This window comes from Hyperolius riggenbachi, chromosome 9 (assembly GCF_040937935.1).
Source record: "Hyperolius riggenbachi isolate aHypRig1 chromosome 9, aHypRig1.pri, whole genome shotgun sequence".
Taxonomy (NCBI): domain Eukaryota; kingdom Metazoa; phylum Chordata; class Amphibia; order Anura; family Hyperoliidae; genus Hyperolius; species Hyperolius riggenbachi.
The window spans coordinates 133499600-133524121 of record NC_090654.1 but is presented as its reverse complement, the minus strand read 5'-3'; the positions used below and the strand labels follow the sequence as shown (position 1 = coordinate 133524121).

Genomic DNA, 24522 nt, shown 5'->3' with positions numbered 1-24522 from the left:
GAATCAACGGGAATTGAGCGGGAAATCGAGTGCACGAATGCACCGTGTGTATTCAGCATTACCACGGCACAGTGAGAGAGTTCTCTTATCTCTTTATTTCCTTAAGTTACCTCCTTTTGTAGGTAATCCACAAGTCCGTATGGAATTGCACACCACCGTGGAGGTGCTGGATCGAAGTCACATATGAAAGAATCCAGATGATCCGCACACTCTTAATGAACCAAGTTCAATGTTTTAATTCAAGTTAAGTGACACATGCCATTCCATATACCAACGATTCGTTTCGGGGCCCCTTGGGGTCCCCTTTGTCAAGGTAACAAACACAGAATGGTGACAATGTGATAAATGCATCATGCTGGAGATAAGGCAAGAGAAAACTTACCTCCACACAGTAAGAGAGTTATCTTATCTCTTCATTCCTTAAGTTACCTCCTCTGTAGTTATTTTCACACGCAGTTAATAAACAGCCTGTCTTTAACTGTGGAGTTATTTTAAGGATTTAAGAGTTAACTTTAGGTTTGCCTGAGGTAAAATGTTTCCTGAATACGACATGCCTCATCACCATGGTGGTGACCACTCCAGAAATGGAAGACAGGAGTTAAGCTTAGTGAATTGAGGCCAAGGTGACTATTGCCTTAGGCCACATACAGACATCAGACCATAGTCTTTGGAAAATGAAAGATCACAGACCAATCTTACCACCCTTCCTGTAGTATAAGAGCCATAATCTACACAGTCTTTTCTATGGAGCTGAACTCCACATCAGAAAAAAATCATTGCAAGATGCTGCACACACAGATGCTGTACAGACACAAAAGATCAGTATCTGCAAAAGATCTGTTCCTGCCAAAAATCCATTCCTGCAAATTGCAATGATAGTCTATGAGATCTGCAGATCATCATACACACATGATTTAACTGACATTCATCTGCAGATCTGAAAATCCATCCTGGTGGATCTGATCTGCAGATGAATGTCAGTTAAATCATGTGTGTATGATGATCTGCAGATCTCATAGACTATCATTGCAATTTGCAGGAATGGATTTTTGGCAGGAACAGATCTTTTGCAGATACTGATCTTTTGTGTCTGTCCAGCATCTGTGTGTGCAGCATCTTGCAATGATTTTTTTCTGATGTGGAGTTCAGCTCCATAGAAAAGACTGTGTAGATTATGGCTCTTATACTACAGGAAGGGTGGTAAGATTGGTCTGTGATCTTTCATTTTCCAAAGACTATGGTCTGATGTCTGTATGTGGCCTTAGGTGTTTTACAAATGTGTTTACGGTAATTTATCAATAATCCTATTCCAAATCACAAACCTAAAATCTATGTACATCTAGTCCAGACTACTTTCATAAAGTTGATTCTTACACTGTAGCTCTGGAGGATGACAAATATGAGGTCACTAGGACAAAGCCTAGGCCACACACTCCCAGCATAGTAACCACAGGCCATTTTACCTTTAAAGGGAACCTAAGCTGAGAAGGATATGGATATTTTCTTTTAAAATAATACCAGTTGCCCGACACTCCTACTGATCCTGTGTCTCTTATACTTTTAGACACAGCCCCTCAACAAGCATGCAGATCAGGTGCTCTGACTGAAGTAAGACTGGATTAGCCACATGCTTTTTCAGGTGTGTGATTCAGCCACACTACTCAGCCACACTACTGCAGCGAATGAGATCATTAGGACTGCCAGGCAACTGGTATTGTTTAAAAGGAAAAATCCATATCCCTCTCAGTTTAGGTTCCCTTTAACGCCAAAAGCCATTTTCACTTGTCAGCACTCCTCCCATTCATTTGGCCATAACTTTATCACTGCTTCTCACACGTGAATGATGTATATCTTGTTTTTTCTTTTCGCCACAAAATAGGCTTTTTGTGGGCAATACTTGTTTTCAGTAATTATTTTCTATGCATTCTATAGGCAAAAACAAGAAAAAAAATTTAAAAATGTTCCCACCTAATTCCATCTCCTATAGTTTTAAAATAAGCAATGCTACTATAAATAAAACCCACCTATTTTATTTGCCAGTTAGTGCCAGCTATCACATTTAAATTGTGTTCCTAGTACAATGTATGTCGCCAATATATTATTTGGAAATAAAGGTGTATTTTTTTTCTGGTTTGGGTTTTTGTGCCCAGTCAATTGCAAGCCATTATGTACGAAAATAAGTCATACACCCTCATGACACACATATTAAAATAACACTGAGTCCCTAAGGCAACCATTTATGGAATATTTTTAACTTTTTTTTTTAAACGTGTGTGTGTGTGTGTGTGTGTCTGGGAGGGGGAGGGGGGGTGCCATTCAGATTGGCACCAGGTGTCCCCCACAATACCTTCATATTGCAATATCTGCTACCACCAGTCCCAGACACTGTGCCAGGGGTGCCCTTAGGCATGATAAGTGCATGCTGCTCCAATCAGCAGTAAGTACCGTGGCATCAGATCACTGCTGCTGAGAGAGTGCAGCATTTGGCACCAATCACGGAGGTGGATGAAGCTCCTACAGTCCCAAGGTTTGAACCTGAGTCTTCTCCTAGCTGAACACTAGGATGGTTAAGCACGTCAGCAGGTGCTCTTCATGACCCAAGACCCGTACGTTGGCTTACAGAGGTTTTTGGAATTGTTCTTTAGTTTGCAATTTGGGGTTTTGTCTCTGTGCTGGAGATTGGGTTTGATGGAGCCCATGAAACCTCTGGAATTTCACCAGCACATTGTAGACTGGGGGCTCTGAGGCTCCAGCCTACCAAGTTTTTCTCGGGTAATTCCTCAGGAATATCTGCTAGCTTATGTTCCATTGTTTGCGTGTCCAGCATAGCCGGGAGAGAAGGGTTGCAAATCAGGAGTCATGCCGTTGCAACTGGTTGGGCGCATTATCACACTACCTTCGTCTTCTGGAGCTGGGCCACTTTCTACAGGAAGTTCACTGTTGACATGAGGATCCTGAAAGATATGATAACTGGTGAGGAATATATATATATATATATATATATATATATATATACATACACATACACGCAGTGGCATCAATACTAAAACACAAAACTGCTCGGCAACCCAACAATATGTCCACGCTGTAAAACATAGGTGTCAAACGCCAGTCCTGGAGGGCCATATCCATGCCAATGTTTAGGATGGACTGAGAAATGGAGAAAGGTGTTCTAGTTGATGAACCACACCTTTTCTGATTTAGGCTTTGTTCACATTATAAAAACGCCAGTGCTATCGCAAGCGCTGAGCAATTTATTGAGCTTTTTTCCTGCACTTTGCGCTTAGAAAAGCACTTTTGTAAGCTCTTTTCTAAGTGCTTTTGCTTAGTGATTAAGATTTTCACTTCCTGACATCAGTCAGGAAGTAAACTCTTGTAGCAGAAAATAAATAAATACAATGTATTTATTCATAAAAGTGCTTTTTCAAGCATTTTGCTATTTCCCTGTACCTTCCATTGAGCCAAAGTGCTCAGAAAATGGTACATGAAGCACAATTGCAATTTCAAGGAAATCAAAACTCTTACATGTGAACACTGTCAGAGGAAATCATTGCACATGCACTTTTAGGGCGATTTGCAAAATCGCCAGGGCTTTAAAAAAAAATTAAAAATTATGCAAACTCTCAGTGTGAATGAGCCCTTAGTCCCATCAATTAATTTGAGCTTTGCCAAAAACGTGTGAGGACTTCAGCTATTGAGGACTGGAGTCTGATATCCCTGCTCTAAGCCAAGGGTATGGTTAATATAGCGGTCTCCAGTAAATTGAAGCTGACCGCATACAGTTCAATAGAAATGATCTGTTTTCAAGACTTGATTGTTTTGACCAAAACTTTTGGGTCCTTTCACACAATGGGTCATTTTACAGCATCTCACTGCTATGCTAATGAAAGCCCGTGGGTGCTTTCATACAGTATGCGGTGCGCCAGAGGTAGGCAATCTACCACATGGACAAACAAATGTTACCACGCCACCTCTGCGGCGGACTGGAAGTCATGTAAGTCTATGGCGACACAAGGTTTGCCACAACAGCGTGTTAGGGGTCGGCATGCGCGGAGACGTGCGGCAACCGGAAGTCATGCAAGTCTATGGCGATGTGTTTTTTTGTTTTTTTTTTTACATTTTTTGCGTTTGTGCTGAGACCTGCATGCGTGGAAGCGTATTTTTTCAATACACTTCTGCACAATTCTAGTTTCGGGCCCAGGAAGTACCTCCCAGGTCACGGCTTAGCTTCTGATTGGAGGAAGCTCACGGAGGCAGGCCGCGGCAGGGACAGTGGTGGGAGAGCGCTGACTAATTGACACGCTGCAGGTAAATACAGGGCTAGCAACAAGGAGATTGTCGCTAGCCTGGCACTTTTTACGGGGGGGGGGGGGGGGCGACTAGAGACGGCAATAGCAAGGCACAGAGACATGCCTCTGTGTTCTCATAAGATTTAAAATGCCTACCTCGGGTTCTTTTTATCTAACCCCCCTTCTCCATTCACTTCAATGAATTCAGGGTGCATTAGTGCAGATGTCTACTAGGTGGGGTCTGTCCCCTCACATCCCATAGGATGTAGATGGTGAACTCCAACTTTAAATTAAAAGTAAAACATTAGAGCTGGAGAATAAACATTTATCTGTACTTTTATAAATAGCAGCGTATTACTGCCTTCCATAAACCGTAATACTGCTGTAATTCACCAGTAGATTCCAACATTTTTATAAACAGAGGCAGAGAGAACACAATACGTTAATTGAGGTAGTTCAAGTTTTCACTATACATATAAATGCAGGCTCTTAAATTTCAGCATAGTTCTCAGCCGAGGTGGTTGCTCAGGACTGCCTCTGCTGAGAATCTAGGGCAGTGGTTCCCAACCCCCAGGTCGGCGATTTGGGTTCTAAGGGGGGGCGGTAAATTTGTGGGGGGCGATCAGTATGAAAAGGCAGAAAAATAAAGTGTCGCAGTGTCACTCGTTTTTAAGAAAATTATGGGCAAAAAATATGATCTGTTTAAAATATGCAAGTGTGCATGATAGAGTTGCGTAATTCCTCAGGGCTCGTTGGTCACGCGCCGGTGTAATGTCAGATATTGCAGCCCGGAAGCAGCCTTCCTCACTGAGTATCGCGCATGCTCAGTGGGAAGTTAGATATTATTTACCTGAAATATCTCCGCTTCCGCACCACGTACACTCCCGAAATTTTCAGGGGAGGGAGGGGACCCCCAGATCTAGCTCTGTGTCGAATTGCAGCCCCCGAGCCCCGCTAGTTCCGAGATAGGTTTGCTGCAATCAGTCTCGGGAACCAGCGGGGCTCGGGGGCTGCAATTCGGCACAGAGCTAGATCTGGGGGTCCCCTCCCTCCCCTGAAAATTTCGGGAGTGTACATGGTGCGGAAGCGGAGATATTTAGGACGTTTTACGTGGCTGCACAATTTAATGGGACGCAGGCTCCTACTGCGCATGCGGGGCTGCACAACGTGCGGGGCTGCAATAGCTGACATTACACCGGTAAGGGAATTGGCGCAAAGTAGTTGAGTCACCAGCTATTTTTAGCTGGCAAGGTCACAGCGCTACCCCCTCCACTGGCACCACCACCTGGCGTAAGGGTATACCGTACTAAGATAAGGGGGGGGGCGACAGGGGTGAGTAGTCTTCCCCTAAGGGGCGATACCTCATAAAATGTTGGGAACCACTGATCTAGGGTATGTCTGGTGGCCCCAATGCATCCCTGAGTGATCTATAGTGCCAGATTGTCTCAGCTGGCTGCATTGTTCTGCCGTGCTCCATGCTATGGTCCCGCCTCCTCTTCCATAGCAATAGAATGCATCACTAAACTGTGGTCTATCCATCTGTCTGTACAGCACTCATCCCTGAGCGGTTGCCTGAGGGATCGCGTCCCATTCCCTGAAAGCAACAGTATGTACATATGAATGCACCTTTTAATAGCAGAAATGTTCTTAAAAATGTAAATATGCACAGATAAAAGGAGTGATAATTGGGAGATACCAGTTAGGGATTTCCTATTTGTGTGGCCTATAGGTTTTTATAATAATATTTTAAATGTCTAATAAGTGCAGGATGTCTGTACCTCAATGTTCGTCTGTATGTCTGTACTTTATCTGATGAAGGGGACCCGCTGTGGCCCCGAAACAATTGTCATGTTGTGCATACAATAAACTGCTTGATTATTGATATTGGTGTGCCAGCCGAACTTGTATTGCCAATGTTCGTCTGTAATATAGTTACATAAAAATACTTGCCTAAGGAGATGGAAGCCTCTGCATCCTAATGAGGCTTCCTCGCTGTCCTTTGATCCCTCAGCTTATCGTGGACTGCACTCTTCTAGCATAAGCAAGGCCACACCTGCACAGTAGCATGAAGCTGCTTGTGCATGAGCGGCTTTGGCTTATTAGACAAGCGTGGACACTCTCATGCCTCAAGAGGAGCGCAGCCCTGATCAGATTACTGACAAGCCCTTGTGAGAGAACTTAGGAGGGTCTGTGCTCTGCCCCCAGAGGGAAGGATTAGGATCCAGAGGCTTCCCTCTTCTTAAAGAGGAACTCCAGTGAAAATAATGTAATAAAAGTGCTTCATTTTTACAATAATTATGTATAAATGATTTAGTTAGTGTTTGCCCATTGTAAAATATTTTAAATCCCTGATTTATATTCTGACATTACATGGTGACATTTTTACTGCTGGCAAGTGATGTAGCTGCTGCTTGCTATTTTGGCAGTTGGAAACAGCTGTAAACAGCTATTTCCCACAATGTAACAGGATTCACAGACAGGAAACTGCCAGAAGTACCTCGGTACTCAGCTTCTTTTGGGAGAGGTTTCACCACAATATCAGTCATACAGCGTCCCCTGATGGTCTGTTTGTGAAAAGGAATAGATTTCTCATGTAAAAGGGGGTATCAACTACTGATTGGGATAAAGTTCAATTCTTGGTCGGAGTTTCTCTAAGTATGTGATTTTGTACCAGAGTGTACAAGAGGAAACGGCGCAGGAGATTTGGGCGCAGGATACAGCCTGTATGGCAGGGGTGCCCACACTTTTTTGGCTCGCGAGCTACTTTTAAATTCTGGCTTTCCCCCTACTGAGGAAAGTATCGAACTTGCATTTTTTATGTGCATGGGTACAGCATATATCCTAGTGAGAAGATCTCCCACAGCAGCACTCCAAAGGACCTGTAATAGATTGGAAGTCATAACTATACTTTTATGGCCCAAAGACTAATATTATGTAAAGCAACCCTGACCTATTCTTTCCTTGCTTAACGTGGAGCCCAGGAGGTCTACATACATATATATATATATATATATATATATATATATATATATATATATATATATATATATATATATATATATATATATATATATATATATATATATATATATATATATATATATATATATATATATATACGACAAGTGCTTTGTGGATATGTTCTCGTGGCCGCGCTCCCCACCATGTATGAGCAGGACAGCTGTGCTCGTACACAAAGATGAGCGCAGCCACAAACTTTCAGAGGGTCCCTGCAGCTGCGGTGGTCTCGAAAAAGATGTGGGAAGTTTCTGGAGAATCGCCTCTTCTTTGGTACCGTATTTCGCGCCGTATAAGACGCTCTGGAATATAAGACGCACCCAGGTTTTGAGGGCAAAAACCAGGGGGAAAAAAAGAATATATACTAAACCTGATGCGTCTATATTCCAGAAGCGTCTTGTAGGTGTTCTACCCCCAATTAATGTCCTCAATATTCCCCCATGTGCCCTCAGGTGTCCCCATTTGTCCTCAGGTGTCCCCCATGTGCGCTCAGTGTCCCTCATGTGCCCTTAGGTGTTCCCAATGTGGCCCCCAGGTGTCCCGCATGTGTCCTTAGTGTCTCCCATGTGCCCTTAGGTGTTCCCAATGTGGCCCCCAGGTGTCCCGCATGTGTCCTTAGTGTCTCCCATGTGCCCTTAGGTATCCTCAGTGTAGTCCTCAGGTGTCCCCTGTCAGCCCTTGGGTGTTCCCAGTGTAGCCCCCAGGTGTCCCCCATGTGCGCTCAGTGTCCCCCATGTGCGCCTAGGTGTTCCCAGTGTGGCTCCCAGGTGTCCCGCATGTGTCATTAGTGTCCCCCATGTGCCCTTAGGTGTTCCCAGTGTGGCCCCCAGGTGTCCTTAGTGTCTCCCATGTGCCCTTAGTTATCCTCAGTGTAGTCCTCAGGTGTCCGCCGTGTGCCCTTGGGTGTTCCCAGTGTGGCCCCCAGGTGTCCCACATGTGCCCTCAGTGTCCCCATGTGCCCTTAGTGTAGTCCTCAGATGTCCCCCATGTGCCCTTGGGTGCTCCCAGTGGGCCCCCAGGTGTCCCTCATGTGCCATTAGGTGGTCCCAGTGTGGCCCCCAGTGTCCCCATGTGCCATTAGTGTAGTCCTCAGGTGCCCCCATGTGCTCTTAGGTGTTGCCCCCAGGTGTTCCCCATGTGCCCTCAGATGCCCCTTCCCCCATCTCCCTGTGTGGTCCGCTCCCCTTCCCCTTGTAATCAGTGTGGCGGCGGCGGCATGTATGTATCAGAGTTGCCGGTGTCACTGCCGGGCTCCCCCCATATGATCACTTGCTGTGTGCTGTGTGGCCCGCTCCCCTTCCCCTTGTAATTAGTGTGGTGGCGGCGGCATGTATGTATGTATCAGCGTTGCCGGTATCACTGCCGGGCTCCCCGCGCTGACAGCTTTCCCAATCTTCCCTCCCCGCATATGTGCGCCCCCCCCTGGTGTCCGCGCTGCCCCCACTTGTGTGTCCGCTCCCCCCCGGGTGTCAGCATAGCGCTAGGCAGTCATACTTACTCCAGCCGCTCTCCGGGAATGCAGACCTGGTCTCCTCTCTCGTCGCTCCTCTAGTGATGGCTTCATCAATGACGCGTATTACAGAAGCCATCACTAGAGGAGCGACGAGAGAGGAGACCAGGTCTGCATTCCCGGAGAGCGGCTAGAGTAAGTATGACTGCCTAGCGCTATGCTGACACCCGGGGGGGAGCGGACACACAAGCGGGGGCAGCGCGGACACCAGGGGGCGCACATATGCGGGGAGGGAAGATTGGGAAAGCTGTCAGCGCAGGGAGCCCGGCAGTGATACCGGCAGCGCCGATACATACATGCCGCCACCACACTGATTACAAGGGAAAGGGGAGCGGGCCACACAGCAAGCCAATGCAGGGAATCCCCGATGGCGGCGGGTCGCGGTTCTTATCGGCGGGCGTTCGTAAGTCGGGGATTTCCTGCATTTGCCGTATAAGACGCAGGGACTTTTTCTCCCCATTTTGGGGGGAGAAAAAGTGTGTCTTATACGGCGGAAAGTACGGTAAGTAACTCCAGTATTGGGCATCTCCAGTGATCTCTGAGAATCCACAGGGAATAGCATAAGCGAAACCATTAGGGCCTGTTTCCACTATCGCGAATTTGCATGCGTTTGCCGCATGCGAATTCGCATAGCCAATACAAGTGGATGGGACTGTTTCCATTTGTCAGGATTCCTTTGCATTTTTCTGTGCAGAAAAAATCTGCACGGCAGAGCCATCAGAATTTGCATACCGCACACCACTATGCGAATCGCATACAATGTATTTAATAGGGAATTCGCATGCGGTATTGGTATGCGAATTTTCATGCAAATTCGCATACGATTTCGCATGGAATCAATGGAAAAGCACACAGGCACTGCCATGGTTAAATTCGCATACATGGTCATCCATGCAAAATCGTATGCGAATTCGCATGAAAATTTGCACATAACCGCATGCGAAATGCGCATCCGCATGCAAATTTTTACCGCTGTGATTCCCACCGCACAAGTGGAAACGGGCCCTTAATGTGGACTGGATTTTTTAAAGACTGTCTGCTACTGTGATTGCAGCCCTCACTTGGGTAATAGTAAAGCATGAAGGGGGAAGGAGGGGGATTGCTGAAAGGTTGTGGGACTGCAGTCACAGTTTCCTTTTGAATAAACCTGGGTTATCCTGGAGTTAGTAAGGGAAAAAAATCCCTTCTAGTGAGGATGCTGAATGCACCTTCATTTAACAACCACTAATTCACACACACCTCTTAGCAACTTTCACTATGATCTGATATGTCACAGGTTATGGTAGAAAATCCTAACCGCTTAATGGCAGACAGTAAAAAGTCCTAGTTATAGCTGTGTTTAGAAAAAGAAGTGTGGGTAGTGAGCAGATGACAGTCTGTCTTGGAGGTAAATATTCCTTCTAGAAAGGCTTCAGGTGGCATCCACGTCACAGGCAGCACAGCTCTCCCTCCCTTTTGAGAGTAACTCTGCTCTAAAAAAAAAAAAAAAAAAAAGAGAAACACACATCTTACGCATTTTCTGAGAGGGACAGCAAGATGGAAACAATACTCCAGACAGAGCATTATAAAGGTTACATGGTACAATACAAAAAGACAGGCAGTTATTTAATTAGCTTTTCTCTTAAAGGGAAACCAATGTAAGAGTGATATGGGGGCTGCCAAATGTATTTCTCTGTAAACAATGCCACTTACCTGGCAGTCCTGTTTCTCTTCTGGCATACATAGTATCTTGAGTCAAAACTCTGGAACAAGCATATGGCTAATCCAGTAAAACCTGAGTCAGAGTACTTGATCTGCTGCATGCTTGTTCAGGGTCTACCGCTAAAAGTATTAAAGACACAGGACCAGGAAGGCTGCCAGGCTACTTGTTTTGTTTAAAAGGAAATAAATATTGCAGCCTCCATATCTTTTCACCAAAGAGATATATTTTTATCTAATCTACAGATTAACTTTTTAGCAACTTGAAATTGCCCCAGAGGCTTCCCATGTCATCCTCAACCCCACCGCTGACCAAGATCCTCTTCAGGCCCACACTTCCCTCCGTGTACGAGTATGCACCTGTTTCATACTTGTGTTTACAAGCCCTAGTGGTAATAGTTATGAATCAAGATGGTACCACAGGGTAATACTCAGACTTTAGATTCTTACCTGTAAAATGTCACGTGCCATTCCAAAGTCACCTAGTTTAGCCACACGACCACTGCTGGTGTGAGTCAGAAGGCAGTTTCGGGCTGCAATATCCCTAGGGGAAAACAAAACCAGGTAAGTGCACTATGTAAAGGACTTTCAATCAGTTTCTCTGACGTAACTGTATAGCTATATACTTAACCTGCTGAGCAGTCTGGACGAGCTCAGCTCGTCCAGTACCGCCGGAGCCTGCCGCTCAGGCCCTGCTGGGCCGATTTGGCTCAAATAAAAAGCAGCACACGCAGCCGGCACTTTGCCAGCCGCGTGTGCTGCCTGATCGCCTCTGCAGTGCGGCGATCCGCCGCATGCAGCGGCGAAAGAGGGTCCCCCCAGCCGCCTGAGCCCAGCGTAGCCGGAACAAAGTTCCGGCCAGCGCTAAGGGCTGGATCGGAGGCGGCTGACGTCAGGACGTCGGCTGACGTCCATGACGTCACTCCGCTCGTCGCCATGGCGACGAGGTAAGCGAAACACGGAAGGCCGCTCATTGCGATCGGAAGAACGCCTCCGGAGCGCCCTCTAGTGGGCTTTCATGCAGCCAACTTTCAGTTGGCTGCATGAAATAGTTTTTTTTTTATTAAAAAAAAACCCTCCCGCAGCCTCCCTGGCGATCTTAATAGAACGCCAGGCAGGTTAACCTCCCCGGCGTTCTATTGAGATCGCCAGGGAGGCTGCGGGAGGGGTTTTTTTTAATTAAAAAAAAACTATTTCATGCAGCCAACTGAAAGTTGGCTGCATGAAAGCCCACTAGAGGGCGCTCCGGAGGCGTTCTTCCGATCGCCTCCGGCGCCCAGAATAAACAAGGAAGGCCGCAATGAGCGGCCTTCCTTGTTTTGCTTAGATCGTCGCCATGGCGACGAGCGGAGTGACGTCATGGACGTCAGCCGACGTCCTGACGTCAGCCGCCTCCAATCCAGCCCTTAGCGCTGGCCGGAACTTTTTGTTCCGGCTGCGCAGGGCTCAGGCGGCTAGGGGGGCCCTCTTTCGCCGCTGCTCGCGGCGAATCGCCGCAGAGCGGCGGCGATCAGGCAGCACACGCGGCTGGCAAAGTGCCGGCTGCGTGTGCTGCACTTTATTTGAAGAAAATCGGCCCAGCAGGGCCTGAGCGGCAGCCTCCGGCGGTGATGGACGAGCTGAGCTCGTCCATACCGCTCAGGAGGTTAAAGAGACAGTGAAGCGAAAAAAAAATTATAATGATTTGTATGTGTAGTACAGCTAAGAAATAAAACATTAGGAGCAGAGATGTGTGTCTAATATTGTTTCCAGTACAGGGAGAGTTAAGAAACTCCAGTTATCTATGCAAAAAAGCCACTGAGCTCCACGACTTTCAAAGTCGCAGAGAGCTCCTCTTCTGAATGTTATCTCAAGTGTCAGTCACTATTTTCTTTTTCTCTGCCTGAAGCCAGGTCAAAAGTTTGCTGGGCTGCTCTGTAAAATCATGTAGAATGCTGAGTAGTGTATTAACTGCAAATATTAGAGAATGATGCAATGTTATAAAAACACTATAACCAAAAATAAAAATATGAGAATATTTTCTTTGCTTCTAATGTTCTAGTAATTATCCATTCATACACAACCAATTCATATCATAATTTTTTTTTGCTTCAGCGTCTAAGAGGCCTGGCCGACTCTGGGGCCTAAGGCCATATGTTTTGACAGGGGCGTCGCTAGCCCTATTTTCGGGGGGCACGTGCCCCCAATCTGTCCTGGGGTGCCACGGATCTCCGCCCGGCCGCCCCCTCTAGCAGCGGCTCCCTCCAGCCGCCGCCGCCGCGTCACTCAGACCTCAGGATCAGGCGGCGGGCCGGCGACCAATCGTGCGGGCGCTACGACCCAGCGCCCGCACTGATATGCGGAAGTGACATCACTTCCACATATCGAGCGGGTGCGTCCAGCGCCCGCTCTTACAGGTCGGGTCGCCGCTGATCCTGAGGTCTGCTACGAGGTAAGGGGGGAGCGGCGGCGGGGGGGCCTCCCTGGCACTCACTCACTCCCTAAAGGGACTTCCCCTGGCACTCACTCACTCCCTAAAGGGACACCCCCTGGCACTCGCTCACTCCCTAAATGGGCTCCCCCTGGCACTCACTCCCTAAAGGGGCTCCACCTGGCACTCACTCCCTAAAGGGGCTCCCCCTGGCACTCACTCACTCCCTAAAGGGGCTCCCCCTGGCACTCACTCCCTAAAGGGGCTCCCCCTGGCACTCACTCACTCCCTAAAGGGGCTCCCCCTGGCACTCACTCACTCCCTAAAGGGGCTCCCTGGCACTCACTCACTCACTCCCTAAAGGGGCTCCCAATGGCACTCACTCACTCCCTAAAGGGGCTCCCTGGCACTCACTCCCTAAATGGGCTCCCTGGCACTCACTCACTCCCTAAAGGGGCTCCCTGGCACTCACTCCCTAAAGGGGCTCCCTGGCACTCACTCACTCCCTAAAGGGGCTCCCTGGCACTCACTCCCTAAAGGGGCTCCCTGGCACTCACTCACTCAAGGGGCTCCCTGGCACTCACTCAAGGGGCTCCCTGGCACTCTCACTCCCTAAAGGGGCTCCCTGGCACTCACTCACTCCCTAAAGGGGCTCCCTGGCACTCACTCACTCCCTAAAGGGGCTCCCTGGCACTCACTCCCTAAAGGGGCTCCCTGGCACTCACTCCCTAAAGGGGCTCCCTGGCACTCACTGCCTAAAGGGGCTCCCTGGCACTCACTGCCTAAAGGGGCTCCCTGGCACTCACTGCCTAAAGGGGCTCCCTGGCACTCCCTAAAGGGGCTCCCTGGCACTCCCTAAAGGGGCTCCCTGGCACTCCCTAAAGGGGCTCCCTGGCACTCCCTAAAGGGGCTCCCTGGCACTCACTCCCTAAAGGGGCTCCCTGGCACTCACTCGCTCCCTAAAGGGGCTCCCTGGCACTCACTCGCTCCCTAAAGGGGCTCCCTGGCACTCACTCGCTCCCTAAAGGGGCTCCCTGGCACTCACTCGCTCCCTAAAGGGGCTCCCTGGCACTCACTCGCTCCCTGAAGGGCCTCCCTGTCACTCACTCGCTCCCTGAAGGGCCTCCCTGTCACTCACTCGCTCCCTGAAGGGGCTCCCTGGCACTCACTCACTGCCTGAAGGGGCTCCCTGGCACTCACTCACTGCCTGAAGGGGCTCCCTGGCACTCACTCACTGCCTGAAGGGGCTCCCTGGCACTCACTCACTGCCTGAAGGGGCTCCCTGGCACTCACTCACTGCCTGAAGGGGCTCCCTGGCACTCACTCACTGCCTGAAGGGGCTCCCTGGCACTCACTCACTGCCTGAAGGGGCTCCCTGGCACTCACTCACTGCCTGAAGGGGCTCCCTGGCACTCACTCACTGCCTGAAGGGGCTCCCTGGCACTCACTCACTGCCTGAAGGGGCTCCCTGGCACTCACTCACTGCCTGAAGGGGCTCCCTGGCACTCACTGCCTAAAGGGGCTCCCTGGCACTCACTGCCTAAAGGGGCTCCCTGGCACTCACTCACTGCCTAAAGGGGCTCCCTGGCACTCACTACCTAAAGGGGCTCCCTGGCACTCACTACCTAAAGGGGCTCCCTGGCACTCACTATCGGGGTCCCTGTCACTCACTACCTAACTGGAGGCGCCTGTCACTCACTAGCTAACCTGGGGGTCCCTGTCACTCACTACCTAACTTGGGGGGCTACCATATTAAGGGGGCATTCTGCCTATTTATGTGAAATGCTGTCTATTTATGTGCCTCGTGACTGCTGAATTTGTCTTGTTGGGAGCCTTATGATTTGTTGGGGGCCTCAAGATTGCTGAATTTGTCTTGTTGGGGGCCTCATGATTTGTTGGAGGCCTCATGATTGCTGAATTTGTCTTGTTGGGGGCCTCATGATTTGTTGGGGGCCTCATGATTACTGAATTTGTCTTTTTGGGGGTCACATGATTGCTAAATGCGAGACTATGGGAAAAGCTGAATCCTTATCATATGAGACAATAGCATTAAACCTACTTTTTTAGCTTTTTAAAACAGAAAATAAAACTGGGCGGTTCTAAAAAAATGAATACATTTTTCAGGAGTAGGATGGATGAAATTGTTTATCTTCACAGTTTATTTTCAACTTGGATTTTCCATAATGTTCATGTATGAGTTAAAACGTTTGTACAGTATTTAGTTTAAATTGCGGTTGCCACTTTGCGATAGATAAGTGACTTTTGGATTGCAGTTTGGGCACTCGGCCTCCAAAAGGTTCGCCACCACTGTCATAATCTAATGTCCCACCATTGCTAGGTTCATGTAAATTTGTCTCCACCCGGCCGTTACCACACCTATATTCTGGTCCATGGCCCACCCATTTTTCGGTGCGGCACGATAAGCACGACGCACAACGTGATCCTCATATTTTTGGCACGCTAGCTGCAGTGTGCTGAATTCTGCTGCCTACAGTATGTACAGTATACGCTGTTCTCTAGTGCCTGCACTGTGTGCGGATTTACCTCCAGTGTGTACAGTGTAAGGTGTTACTCTGTGCCTTTACTGATTGTAAACCAGCTATATTGTATGCTGATCCCTGCTACTTTCAGTATGTACAGTAGCTGTAAAGCCTGGTACACACATACAATTTTGATTAGCCAATTTTAGCTCTGTTCATAAAATTCATTGTCTGTTGGCCCACTTACTACACGGGGGTGGTAAAACTGGGGGTCAGTGATTGACCAATCAAAATTGTATGTGCGTATACATCTTTGATCTATGCCTATACTGATTGTAAATTATCCAAATAAAGGACAGGGGGCTCCATCCAATATTTCGATGGGCAGGCCCGTTATCTGTAGCTTACACCGCTGCTAAGTTCATGTACATTTGGCCCCACCCACGCCCACTCACCGCATGGCCACGCCCATTTTTTGCGCGCGCCGCATATACCTCCCTGCCTGGTGCCCACAGGTGCCCCCGATCTCCAAGGACCCTAGAAACGCCCCTGTGTTTTGAAGGAGTTATCAGACAATTATAAGCAAAATAAGTGCTACTTACCCAGGGCTTCGTCCAGCACCAAACCTCCCAGCATGTCCCTCACTACAGCTCCGCCGTCAACCGTTTGTGGCCGCTGCCTCCCGGTCCTCGACGATGACGTCAGGCCAACCTGACGCTGTAGCGAGGGACATGCTAGGAGCTTGGGGCTGGACGAAGCCCTGGGTAAGTAGCACTTATTTTGCTTATAATTGCCTGAAAACTCCTTTAAAGGACACCAGAGGTGAAAATAAGCTGATGAGATAAACAATTGTATCCATTATCCCTTTCCTAAAAATGACTTTTTAAGATATCCCACGGTTTTATTTTATATTTAAATCTACTTTTTACTGTTTCATTGTCTCTACTCAATGATACAAGCATTGAAGTATGCCAGAGCTCAAATCTATGTACTAATGACCCCTTTTATCTCTCTCCTGCTCTCAGAAGCCATTTATAGACAGGAAAGTGTTTTATGGCTGTAATTTGTTATCAGTGAGGGTTACAATATCGTCTGAACCAGTCCCGACCCGAACAAAAACTGTCACTTGCATACGTGATTTTTAACTCTTTCAGGCACAGAAAGAAAAGAAAAAAAAAGGAGAACAGCACAGTTATTTATAAGCTTGGCACTGTACATACATAGGTCTCTCTCATTGTGTCACCTCGGTTGTCCTTTAAGTACCGAGGTCTGCAAGATGGTTAATGTCTGTCTCTATATGCCTTGTTTTGTATTGTCTTGGTCAGAGCTAGATTTACCATAAGACACTGGAGGCACGTGCCTACAGGTTTCTAATGATGGAAATGTGGCCCACTCCCCTCCATGAGTGCCTCCCTCCTTCCCTATGCAGAGTCCTGATGAGAGTATAAATGAGAGATTACTCACCCTATTCTCGGCATTCCACTGAGAGCTCCGTTTAGTCAGGGGCACCGCTATCTACTTAATTCTGAGGTTCCTTTAGCTACCTAATGTTTGGGGGCATCTCTAGCTACTTAATACTGAGGGTACTTATGGTTACCTAATACCAATGGGCACCTGTAGCTAAGTATGATGGGCAAGGGAAGTAAGGGAGAAGTGACAGGTGGGCCAGCCAGCCAGCGCATTTGCAGTGCAGTTCGGCAGAGGTTTGAGGTTCATGAGGGAGAAGTCTAAAGTGCCAGGACATCTATGCCTATAAGGCTTCTCTGAGGTAAATCTGGGCCTAAACTTGGTGTGATATAAACTTTGATGTCTGGCTTACCTATGACTACCCTTTTTCTGTACACTTTTAAATACTAAATAAATCCCAATTGATCGTCTTTAACCAAGTGAGGTGGTGGGTCCACGTACTATCAACCATATCGGTGGCCAATGTGGTTTGCATAGGCTGAGTGACCACTATTGAGCATGACCTGGTGGTGAGAAGTGGAAAAGTATGATGGAGTTCTCCCCTCCTGACTTTATGGTTTTAATAGGGGATATCAAGCGGTTTTGTATTGAATACATTTGATAAGCACATGTAGGGCCTCCTGATTCAGTTATTATATTATAATGGTTTCAAATTACAGGATGGCTCTCCTTTATTAAGTGGTGCGATTAGTACATGTGCGACAGCGTGTGTGCGTGTGCGTGTGTACATCTGAAACCTAGCCGTTCAAGAGGGTGCTGTCCACCCAATCATGTTAGAATTTCCCTATGAGGTTTTCTGCTGGGTCCCTTCAGAGGGGAGCGCAGACCTGGACTTCAAGAGGGTCCCGGGCAATGGGGGAGGACTGGAGTAGGACATGAGAAACCTCTGCAGGATGTATAGACTTCCCTCTGCATAGGTAATTTAGGTCACAATCCCATCAATGCGGCAAAGACTGAGGCCTGAGCATTTGCAGCAATATTTACAATATTAATAAAGTGACTACAGAGGATTTGTTCTCCCAAGAGGATTTGTTCTCCCAAGAACAATGCTCGCCAAGTGTTGCAAATCAGGCCCACAGTGACTGAAAAAAAAAATCCAATGAGTAGCGGCAGTGGGCAGAAAGCAGTGCACCATACTTACCAAGCGATCCCTCACCAGGCGTCATGGTCAAGGTGTCGAAGGCCACCACAGGCTCTTCTTTCTTCATCCAGACCTGGGCAAATGATAGGTGGAGGTGAGCTCAAAGAGCAGTTAATGTCCATGCTAAAGCCTGGTACACACATGCAATTACCTTTCTTTTTTTTTTTAGAGCTTACCTGCACAATCTGTTCATACAATCCACAATCTGTTGACCTTCCTACTACATGGAGGTCATCTGCCAATCAAAATAGCATGTGTGTATGCACCCCAAGTTGCAGTGGATGAGGTGGGGGCTGCAGAAGCTATGTGCTGACTTAGGCTGCTGGTGTTTCGATCAATCCGGCAGCTGCCAGGATCATCAATGGAATCAAAAGAAAAGGATCGGCACTGTCGCTCTGTTCTTTTGATAACATATTGTGACATTACGCTGGCTCCATGTTACTCATGCACATTCGCAAAAGAACTTTCAGTTTCTGAAACAGCCAATTATCAGCTGATTTTGGGGACATGAGCATTTCCTCTAAATTTTGTGCTGCCCTGCCTGGAAACCACACCGGAAGCTGTCTAAAGAACTGCACCATTCTCTGTACGGAGTGCAGAATTCTGCGGACAGACTGCTCCTTTCTGCGTACGCTCTGCCCCATTCTCTGTACGGACTACACCTTTACTTCAATGCCACAGCAAGCAATGGATCACTCTGTATGGAGAATGCTGCACTCCAAACAAGGAATGGTGCACAGTCCTTTATGCAGCTTCCAATGTGGTTTGCTGGCAGGGCAGCGCAACATTATAGGGCAAATGCGCATGTCTCCAAAACCAGCTGATAATCAGCTATTTTAGACACTGCAAGTTCTATTGCACATGAGTAACCTGGAGCTAGTGTGATGACGCAATATGGTTAAGGAGATGCTAACAATCTTCTAGGACATACCAAGGAGGTAAGCTGAAGGGCAAAGGGCTTGGACATTGTGGCCAGTGTGCAGACACAGGGACATACATACAGCACCACCAGCATTGAAGAGGGCAGCAGCAGCGACATACTGAGGGGCAGATCAGTGTTTCAATGCCTTGCTTTAGCTAACAAGATGATGGCTGATGCAGCTTTGCTCTAATGATAATCAAAGATGCCGGAAAGGGGGCGGTAATGCCTAGAGATGGGGGTGGAGCTGCCTACTAGGCAGCAACAGGGAGGGGAGAAGCAGCCACATTCAAAGGGGCGGGCCAGAGTACTCTAAACAGTTGGACCATGTGTATATCACATTAAAGTAGAGGGAGGGAAAAAGTAACTAAAGGTGGCCAGTGGCCACTAACGATCCAATTTCTAGTGAAAAATCATTTGAGCGATCAGAAAATTCTGATCGGAAGAAAAATCATTCACTATACCATCAATGAACCAATCTTTGCTTCCTATCACAACCAACAAGAAAAGCCAAATTTTAATTTGACAAAAATCCAATTGTTTTATAATCGTTTGTGCCCATCAACAGAGATGTTTTACAACCAATCCGATCAGAATTTCTGATCGCTCGAACGATTTTGCGTTACAAATTGGACAGTTAGTGGCCACCTTTAGGGTGCATACACACATCCAAAATTGATTGGCCAAACGCAAGCCACTTTTACCAACTCCATGTAACATGAGGGCCAACTGACTTTGACCAAGATTATGCGAGTAAGCTCAGAGTCACATACCACATAGCAGTGGTAAAATTGGCCAATCAAAATTGTAGTGTGGATAGGCATGTGCACACCCCTGAGTACATAACTGCATGATGCACGTACAGCAGTATATACAGCACAGCACATTCCCCCACCTTTCCCTGTTTTACATAATACCTCACCTTCATCCACTAGCGTGGCATAGCAATAGCAGATGGGCAGAGGTCACATGTCACTGCAGGTGCCATCCTCAGCAGTTCTCGCGATGCCCACCTGCACATGTGCGTCACAATAGCTGCCATGACGTCATACTGGCACGCATCTTCGCAGACAGAGCAGCGGCAGCAGAGGAGCCAGACGTGCGACCTCTCTCTCGGTATCCCCTATAGAAAGGAGCTCTCAGACCCGACATACAGCGGCAACAGCTCCAGGAACAAGCAGTAATAGAGAGACGCTGTCCTGATAGTAGAGACGGCTACATCCCGGAGCTCCCCCTAGCGGCCGGTAGTAGAAATTACACTGTGAAGGTAAAAAAAAAAAAAAAACTGATGTAAATTTCCTTTTGGTAACAATAATATGTGATCAGGGTCTTTTCCAGGGTCAGACTTTGTCCTGAGCTGCCAGACATTGGCCAAAATGTTCCCCTCTGTGCTGCTGCAAAGCCCCGCCTCCAAATCGAAAAGCATTCCCGCCCCCAAGGGTCGTTAAACTCCGCCTTCCCAGTCATATTTGTGTGTACAGCAGGCTTGCGAACCTGGAGTTAAAGTTAAAGAGAACTGAAGTGAGAAGAATATGCAGGCTGCCATATTTATTTCATTTTAAACAATACACATTGCATGGCAGCCCTGCTGATCTATTTGGCTACTAAAGTGTCTGAATCACCCCAGAAAGAAGCATCTGAACATATCCGACAAGGGCTTGGTGAATACGATCTCGTAGCCGCGCTCCCCACCAATGTCACGTGCCATTCCAAAGTCACCTATTTTAGCCACATGTCCACTGCTGGTGTGAGTCCGTCGCTCCCGCCGGACACGCCGCTCTGTCCCCGCCGCAGGCTGCTCTCTCTGCCATCGCTATGACGGCAGAGCGCTGTGCGCCGGTCAGGAGCTGCTTTCATTGGCTCCTGACCCTGTCACTCCATGTAAGCCAATGAGAACGGCTTACATGAATGACAGGGCCAGGAGCCAATGAAAACGGCTCCTGCTCGGCTCACAGTGCTCTGCCGTCATAGAGGCGGCAGGGCATCACATTGCGGCGGAGGCAGAGCGGACCGAGCGACGCGGACGGGCTGGGGCACCGATCAATGGGACGTAGAGTTTACGTCCGGTCAGGACCGCAGCGCCCCCTGCCCGACGGAGATTCGTACTCGCTCGGTCCGAAAGTAGTTAAAGGGAATATCCGTGGTCCTGTTTAAAACAATAAAAATACAAATCCACTTACCTGGGGCTTACTCCAGCCCATGGCAGGCAGGACGTGCCCTCGGCGCCGCTCCGCAGGCTCCCGTTCTTCTCCGGTGGCGCACCCAACCTGGCCAGACCGGCTTCCAGGTCGGGCTCTCCTGCGCTCCAAAGTGTGCTTCACGCGGGCGCGCTGACGTCAGGCAGGTCGGGTGCGCCACCGGAAAAGACAGGGAGCCTGTGGAGCGGCGCCGAGGGCATGTCCTGCCTGGCACAGCTGGAGGAAGCCCCAGGTAAGTGGATTTGTATTTGTATTTTTTTTTAAACAGGACTGTGAACCTTCCCTTTAAGAGGCCTGGCTGAATCTGGGGCCTAAGGCCATATACCATATGCTTTAAGTACCGAGGTCTACAAGATGCCTTGTTTTGTATTGTCTTGGTCAGAGCCAGATTTACCATAAGACACTGGGGGCACGTGCCTACAGGTGTCTAATAATGGAAATGTGGCCCACTCCCCTCCATGAGTGCCTCCCTCCTTTCCTATGCAGAGTCCTGATGAGAGTATAAATGAGAGATTACTCACCCTATTCTCGGCATTCCACTGAGAGCTCCGTTTAGTCAGGGGCGCCTCTATCTACTTAATTCTGAGATTCCTTTAGCTTCCTAATTCTTGGGGGCATCTCTAGCTGCTTAATACTGAGGGTACTTATGGTTACCTAATACCAATGGGCACCTGTAGCTAAGTATGATGGGCAAGGGAAGTAAGGGAGAAGTTACAGGTGGGCCAGCCAGCACACTTGCAGTGCAGTTCGGCAGGGGTTGAGGTTCATGAGGGAGAAGTCTAAAGTGCCAGGACATCTGTGCCTATAAGGCTTCTCTGAGGTAAATCTGGGCCTAAACTCGGTGTGATATAAACTTTGATGTCTGGCTTACCTATGACTACACTTTTTCTGTACACTTTTAAAAATACTACATAAATCCCAATTGATCGTCTTTAAAGCGGTATTGTCACCATAAAAATCAAATTTCAACAGCAACTGGTCTTAGTGTATGATGTGATAAAGATGCTAATCATGAATCCAAAACTTTTTCTGCTGTTATGGTTTGTAGTTATCACATACTTTAGGAGCACTGACCCTAGTGCCAAACAGTGCCAAAAAAGTTGAATGCTGGGAGTTCTTTTGAATGCTCGGAATTCTTTTTATCTATAATATATTCCTCCTCTTCCATTTATTTCCCTGCCTAGCTGATCACTTGTGTTTACAAGCAAGGCTGAGGTGACTCAATGATTGGATGTGTAAATGAAAAAAAGACTCTGGGAGGAGGGCAGCTAATGAATGCACAATGAGCAAGAGAAGGTAGGGGGGGAAGCAAGAGTCAGGGAGGATATGATGTCAACATTAGCTTGGCAAAATGGCCACTGCCTAGAAGAGGGTTTTCTGCTTTTCCTTTATAAAATTCATAGGAATCATTACGTGGATAGCACAATACATCTCTTATGTAAGTAGAAGTAGTATTTATCTACTTATATATGTGTTTTTTATTTCTAGGTTAGCATGGGTGTCGCTTGTTCTTTAACCAAGTGAGGTGGTAGGTCCACGTACTATCAACCATATCGGTGGCCAATGTGGTTTGCATAGGCTGAGTGACCACTATTGAGCATGACCTTATGGTGATAAGTGGAAAAGTGTGATGGAGTGCTCCCCTCCTGTCTTTATGGTTTTAATTGGGGTTTTAATAGGGGATATCAAGCAGTTTTGTCATTAAAGCGGATCCGAGATGAAAAAGTAACTATAAAAAATAACTTGTCTATATATCTTATCTAAAGTTTAGATAGTTTACACAGCAAATCTAGCTGTAAACAGCTTTAATAGTTTATGATTATTTATTGCTGTGATACAATGAGGGCAGCCATGTTCTGTTTGTCACATTGTCACAGGCTGAGAGCTGGAGATGCCATCAGCTTGCCTGTGTGTAAATTCAGTCCCTTCTTCTCGTCCCCTCTGCCTCTGAAATCAATGGCTAGTAACCTCCTCCTCCTCCTGCCCAGACTGAGCTCCCCATAAGCCCTTGCAACAGTGCCAAGGCACAAAAGGAGCTGTGGGCGAGGCTTATTTAGTTTTTAGGGAATTAGAGTATTAAAACAAATCAAAAAAAGTATTTGGCTTGAGAAATGCCCTATAAACTATATGAAAGGAACACAATTATGCAACGAGTAAAAATGTATCCCGGATCAACCTTAAAGCGGTTTTGTATTGCATACAATTGATTAGCACATGTAGAGCCGAGGGAGGTCCGGAGGAGGACATGGGAAACCTCTGCTAAAGCCTGGTACACACACATGCAATTTTGATTGGCCAATCATTGGCCAATTTTACTACTTCCATGTAGTACAAGAGCTTACCTGCACAACCTGTTCATACAATCCACAATCTGTTGACCTTCCTACTACGTGGAGGTAATAAAATTGGACAGGGATCTGCCAATCAAAATAGCATGTGTGTATGCACCCCAAGTTGCAGTGGATGAGGTGGGGGCGGCAGAAGCTATGTGCCGACTCAGACTGCTGGTGTGTTGGTATGCCCTAGATAGTTGGCTTCTCCTAAATGTCAACATCACCATATTGCGTCACAGTGCGTATAATAACTGGTGCGCTCAACCACCTTACAGTTGCCACGTGCCTCGATTGATCCGGCAGGATCATCAGTGGAAACAAAAGAAAATGATCGGCACTGTTGCCCTGTTCTTTTGATAACACATTTTGAAATCACGCTGGCTCCATGCACATTCGCAAAAGAACTTTCAGTTTCTGAAACAGCCAATTATCAGCTGATTTCGGGGACATGAGCATTTGCCCTAAATTTTGTGCTGCCCTGCCTGGAAACCACACCGGAAGCTGTCTAAAGGACTGCACCATTCTCTGTACGGAGTGCAGAATTCTGCGGACAGACTGCTCCTTTCTGCGTACGCGCTGCCCCATTCTCTGTACGGACTGCAACTTTACTTCAATGCCACAGCAAGCAATGGATCACTCTGTATGGAGAATGCTGCACTCCAAACAAGGAATGGTGCAGTGCTTTATGCAGCTTCCAATGTGGTTTGCTGGCAGGGCAGCGCAACATTATAGGACAAATGCGCATGTCTCCAAAACCAGCTGATAATCAGCTGTTTCAGACACTGCAAGTTCTATTGCACATGAGTAACGTGTCACAAGCGTGATGACGCAATATGGTTAAAGGATACCACAGCCCTCAGACTGTGGTAAAACAAATGCTGCTATGCATAGGGAAAAAAAGGACATACCACTTCCTTCACTCCCTGCCGTCGGCCCCCGCACGGTTCCTACAGCTGCCGGTACCGGCCGACTTTCCTGACCCGGACATACTGCGCTGAGCATGCGCAGTATGTCCTGTAATCTTCTGTTCTGCCGTCGCAGAATAAATGTATAAGAACG

General features: G+C 47.6%; 2 long non-coding RNA genes across 2 annotated transcripts; one reads left to right on the top strand and one right to left on the bottom strand.

The window, feature by feature from the left end:
• Positions 1–31: 31 nt before the first annotated feature.
• LOC137531741 (uncharacterized) lies at positions 32–2131 on the top strand. Its single transcript, XR_011023728.1, has 2 exons — positions 32–639; positions 1266–2131. It is a non-coding gene; the product is annotated as an uncharacterized lncRNA (long non-coding RNA).
• LOC137531740 (uncharacterized) lies at positions 1871–20086 on the bottom strand. Its single transcript, XR_011023727.1, has 4 exons — positions 19855–20086; positions 18014–18086; positions 10966–11059; positions 1871–2954 (listed from the first exon to the last, which is right to left on the bottom strand). It is a non-coding gene; the product is annotated as an uncharacterized lncRNA (long non-coding RNA).
• Between the last annotated feature and the right edge of the window lie 4436 nt (positions 20087–24522).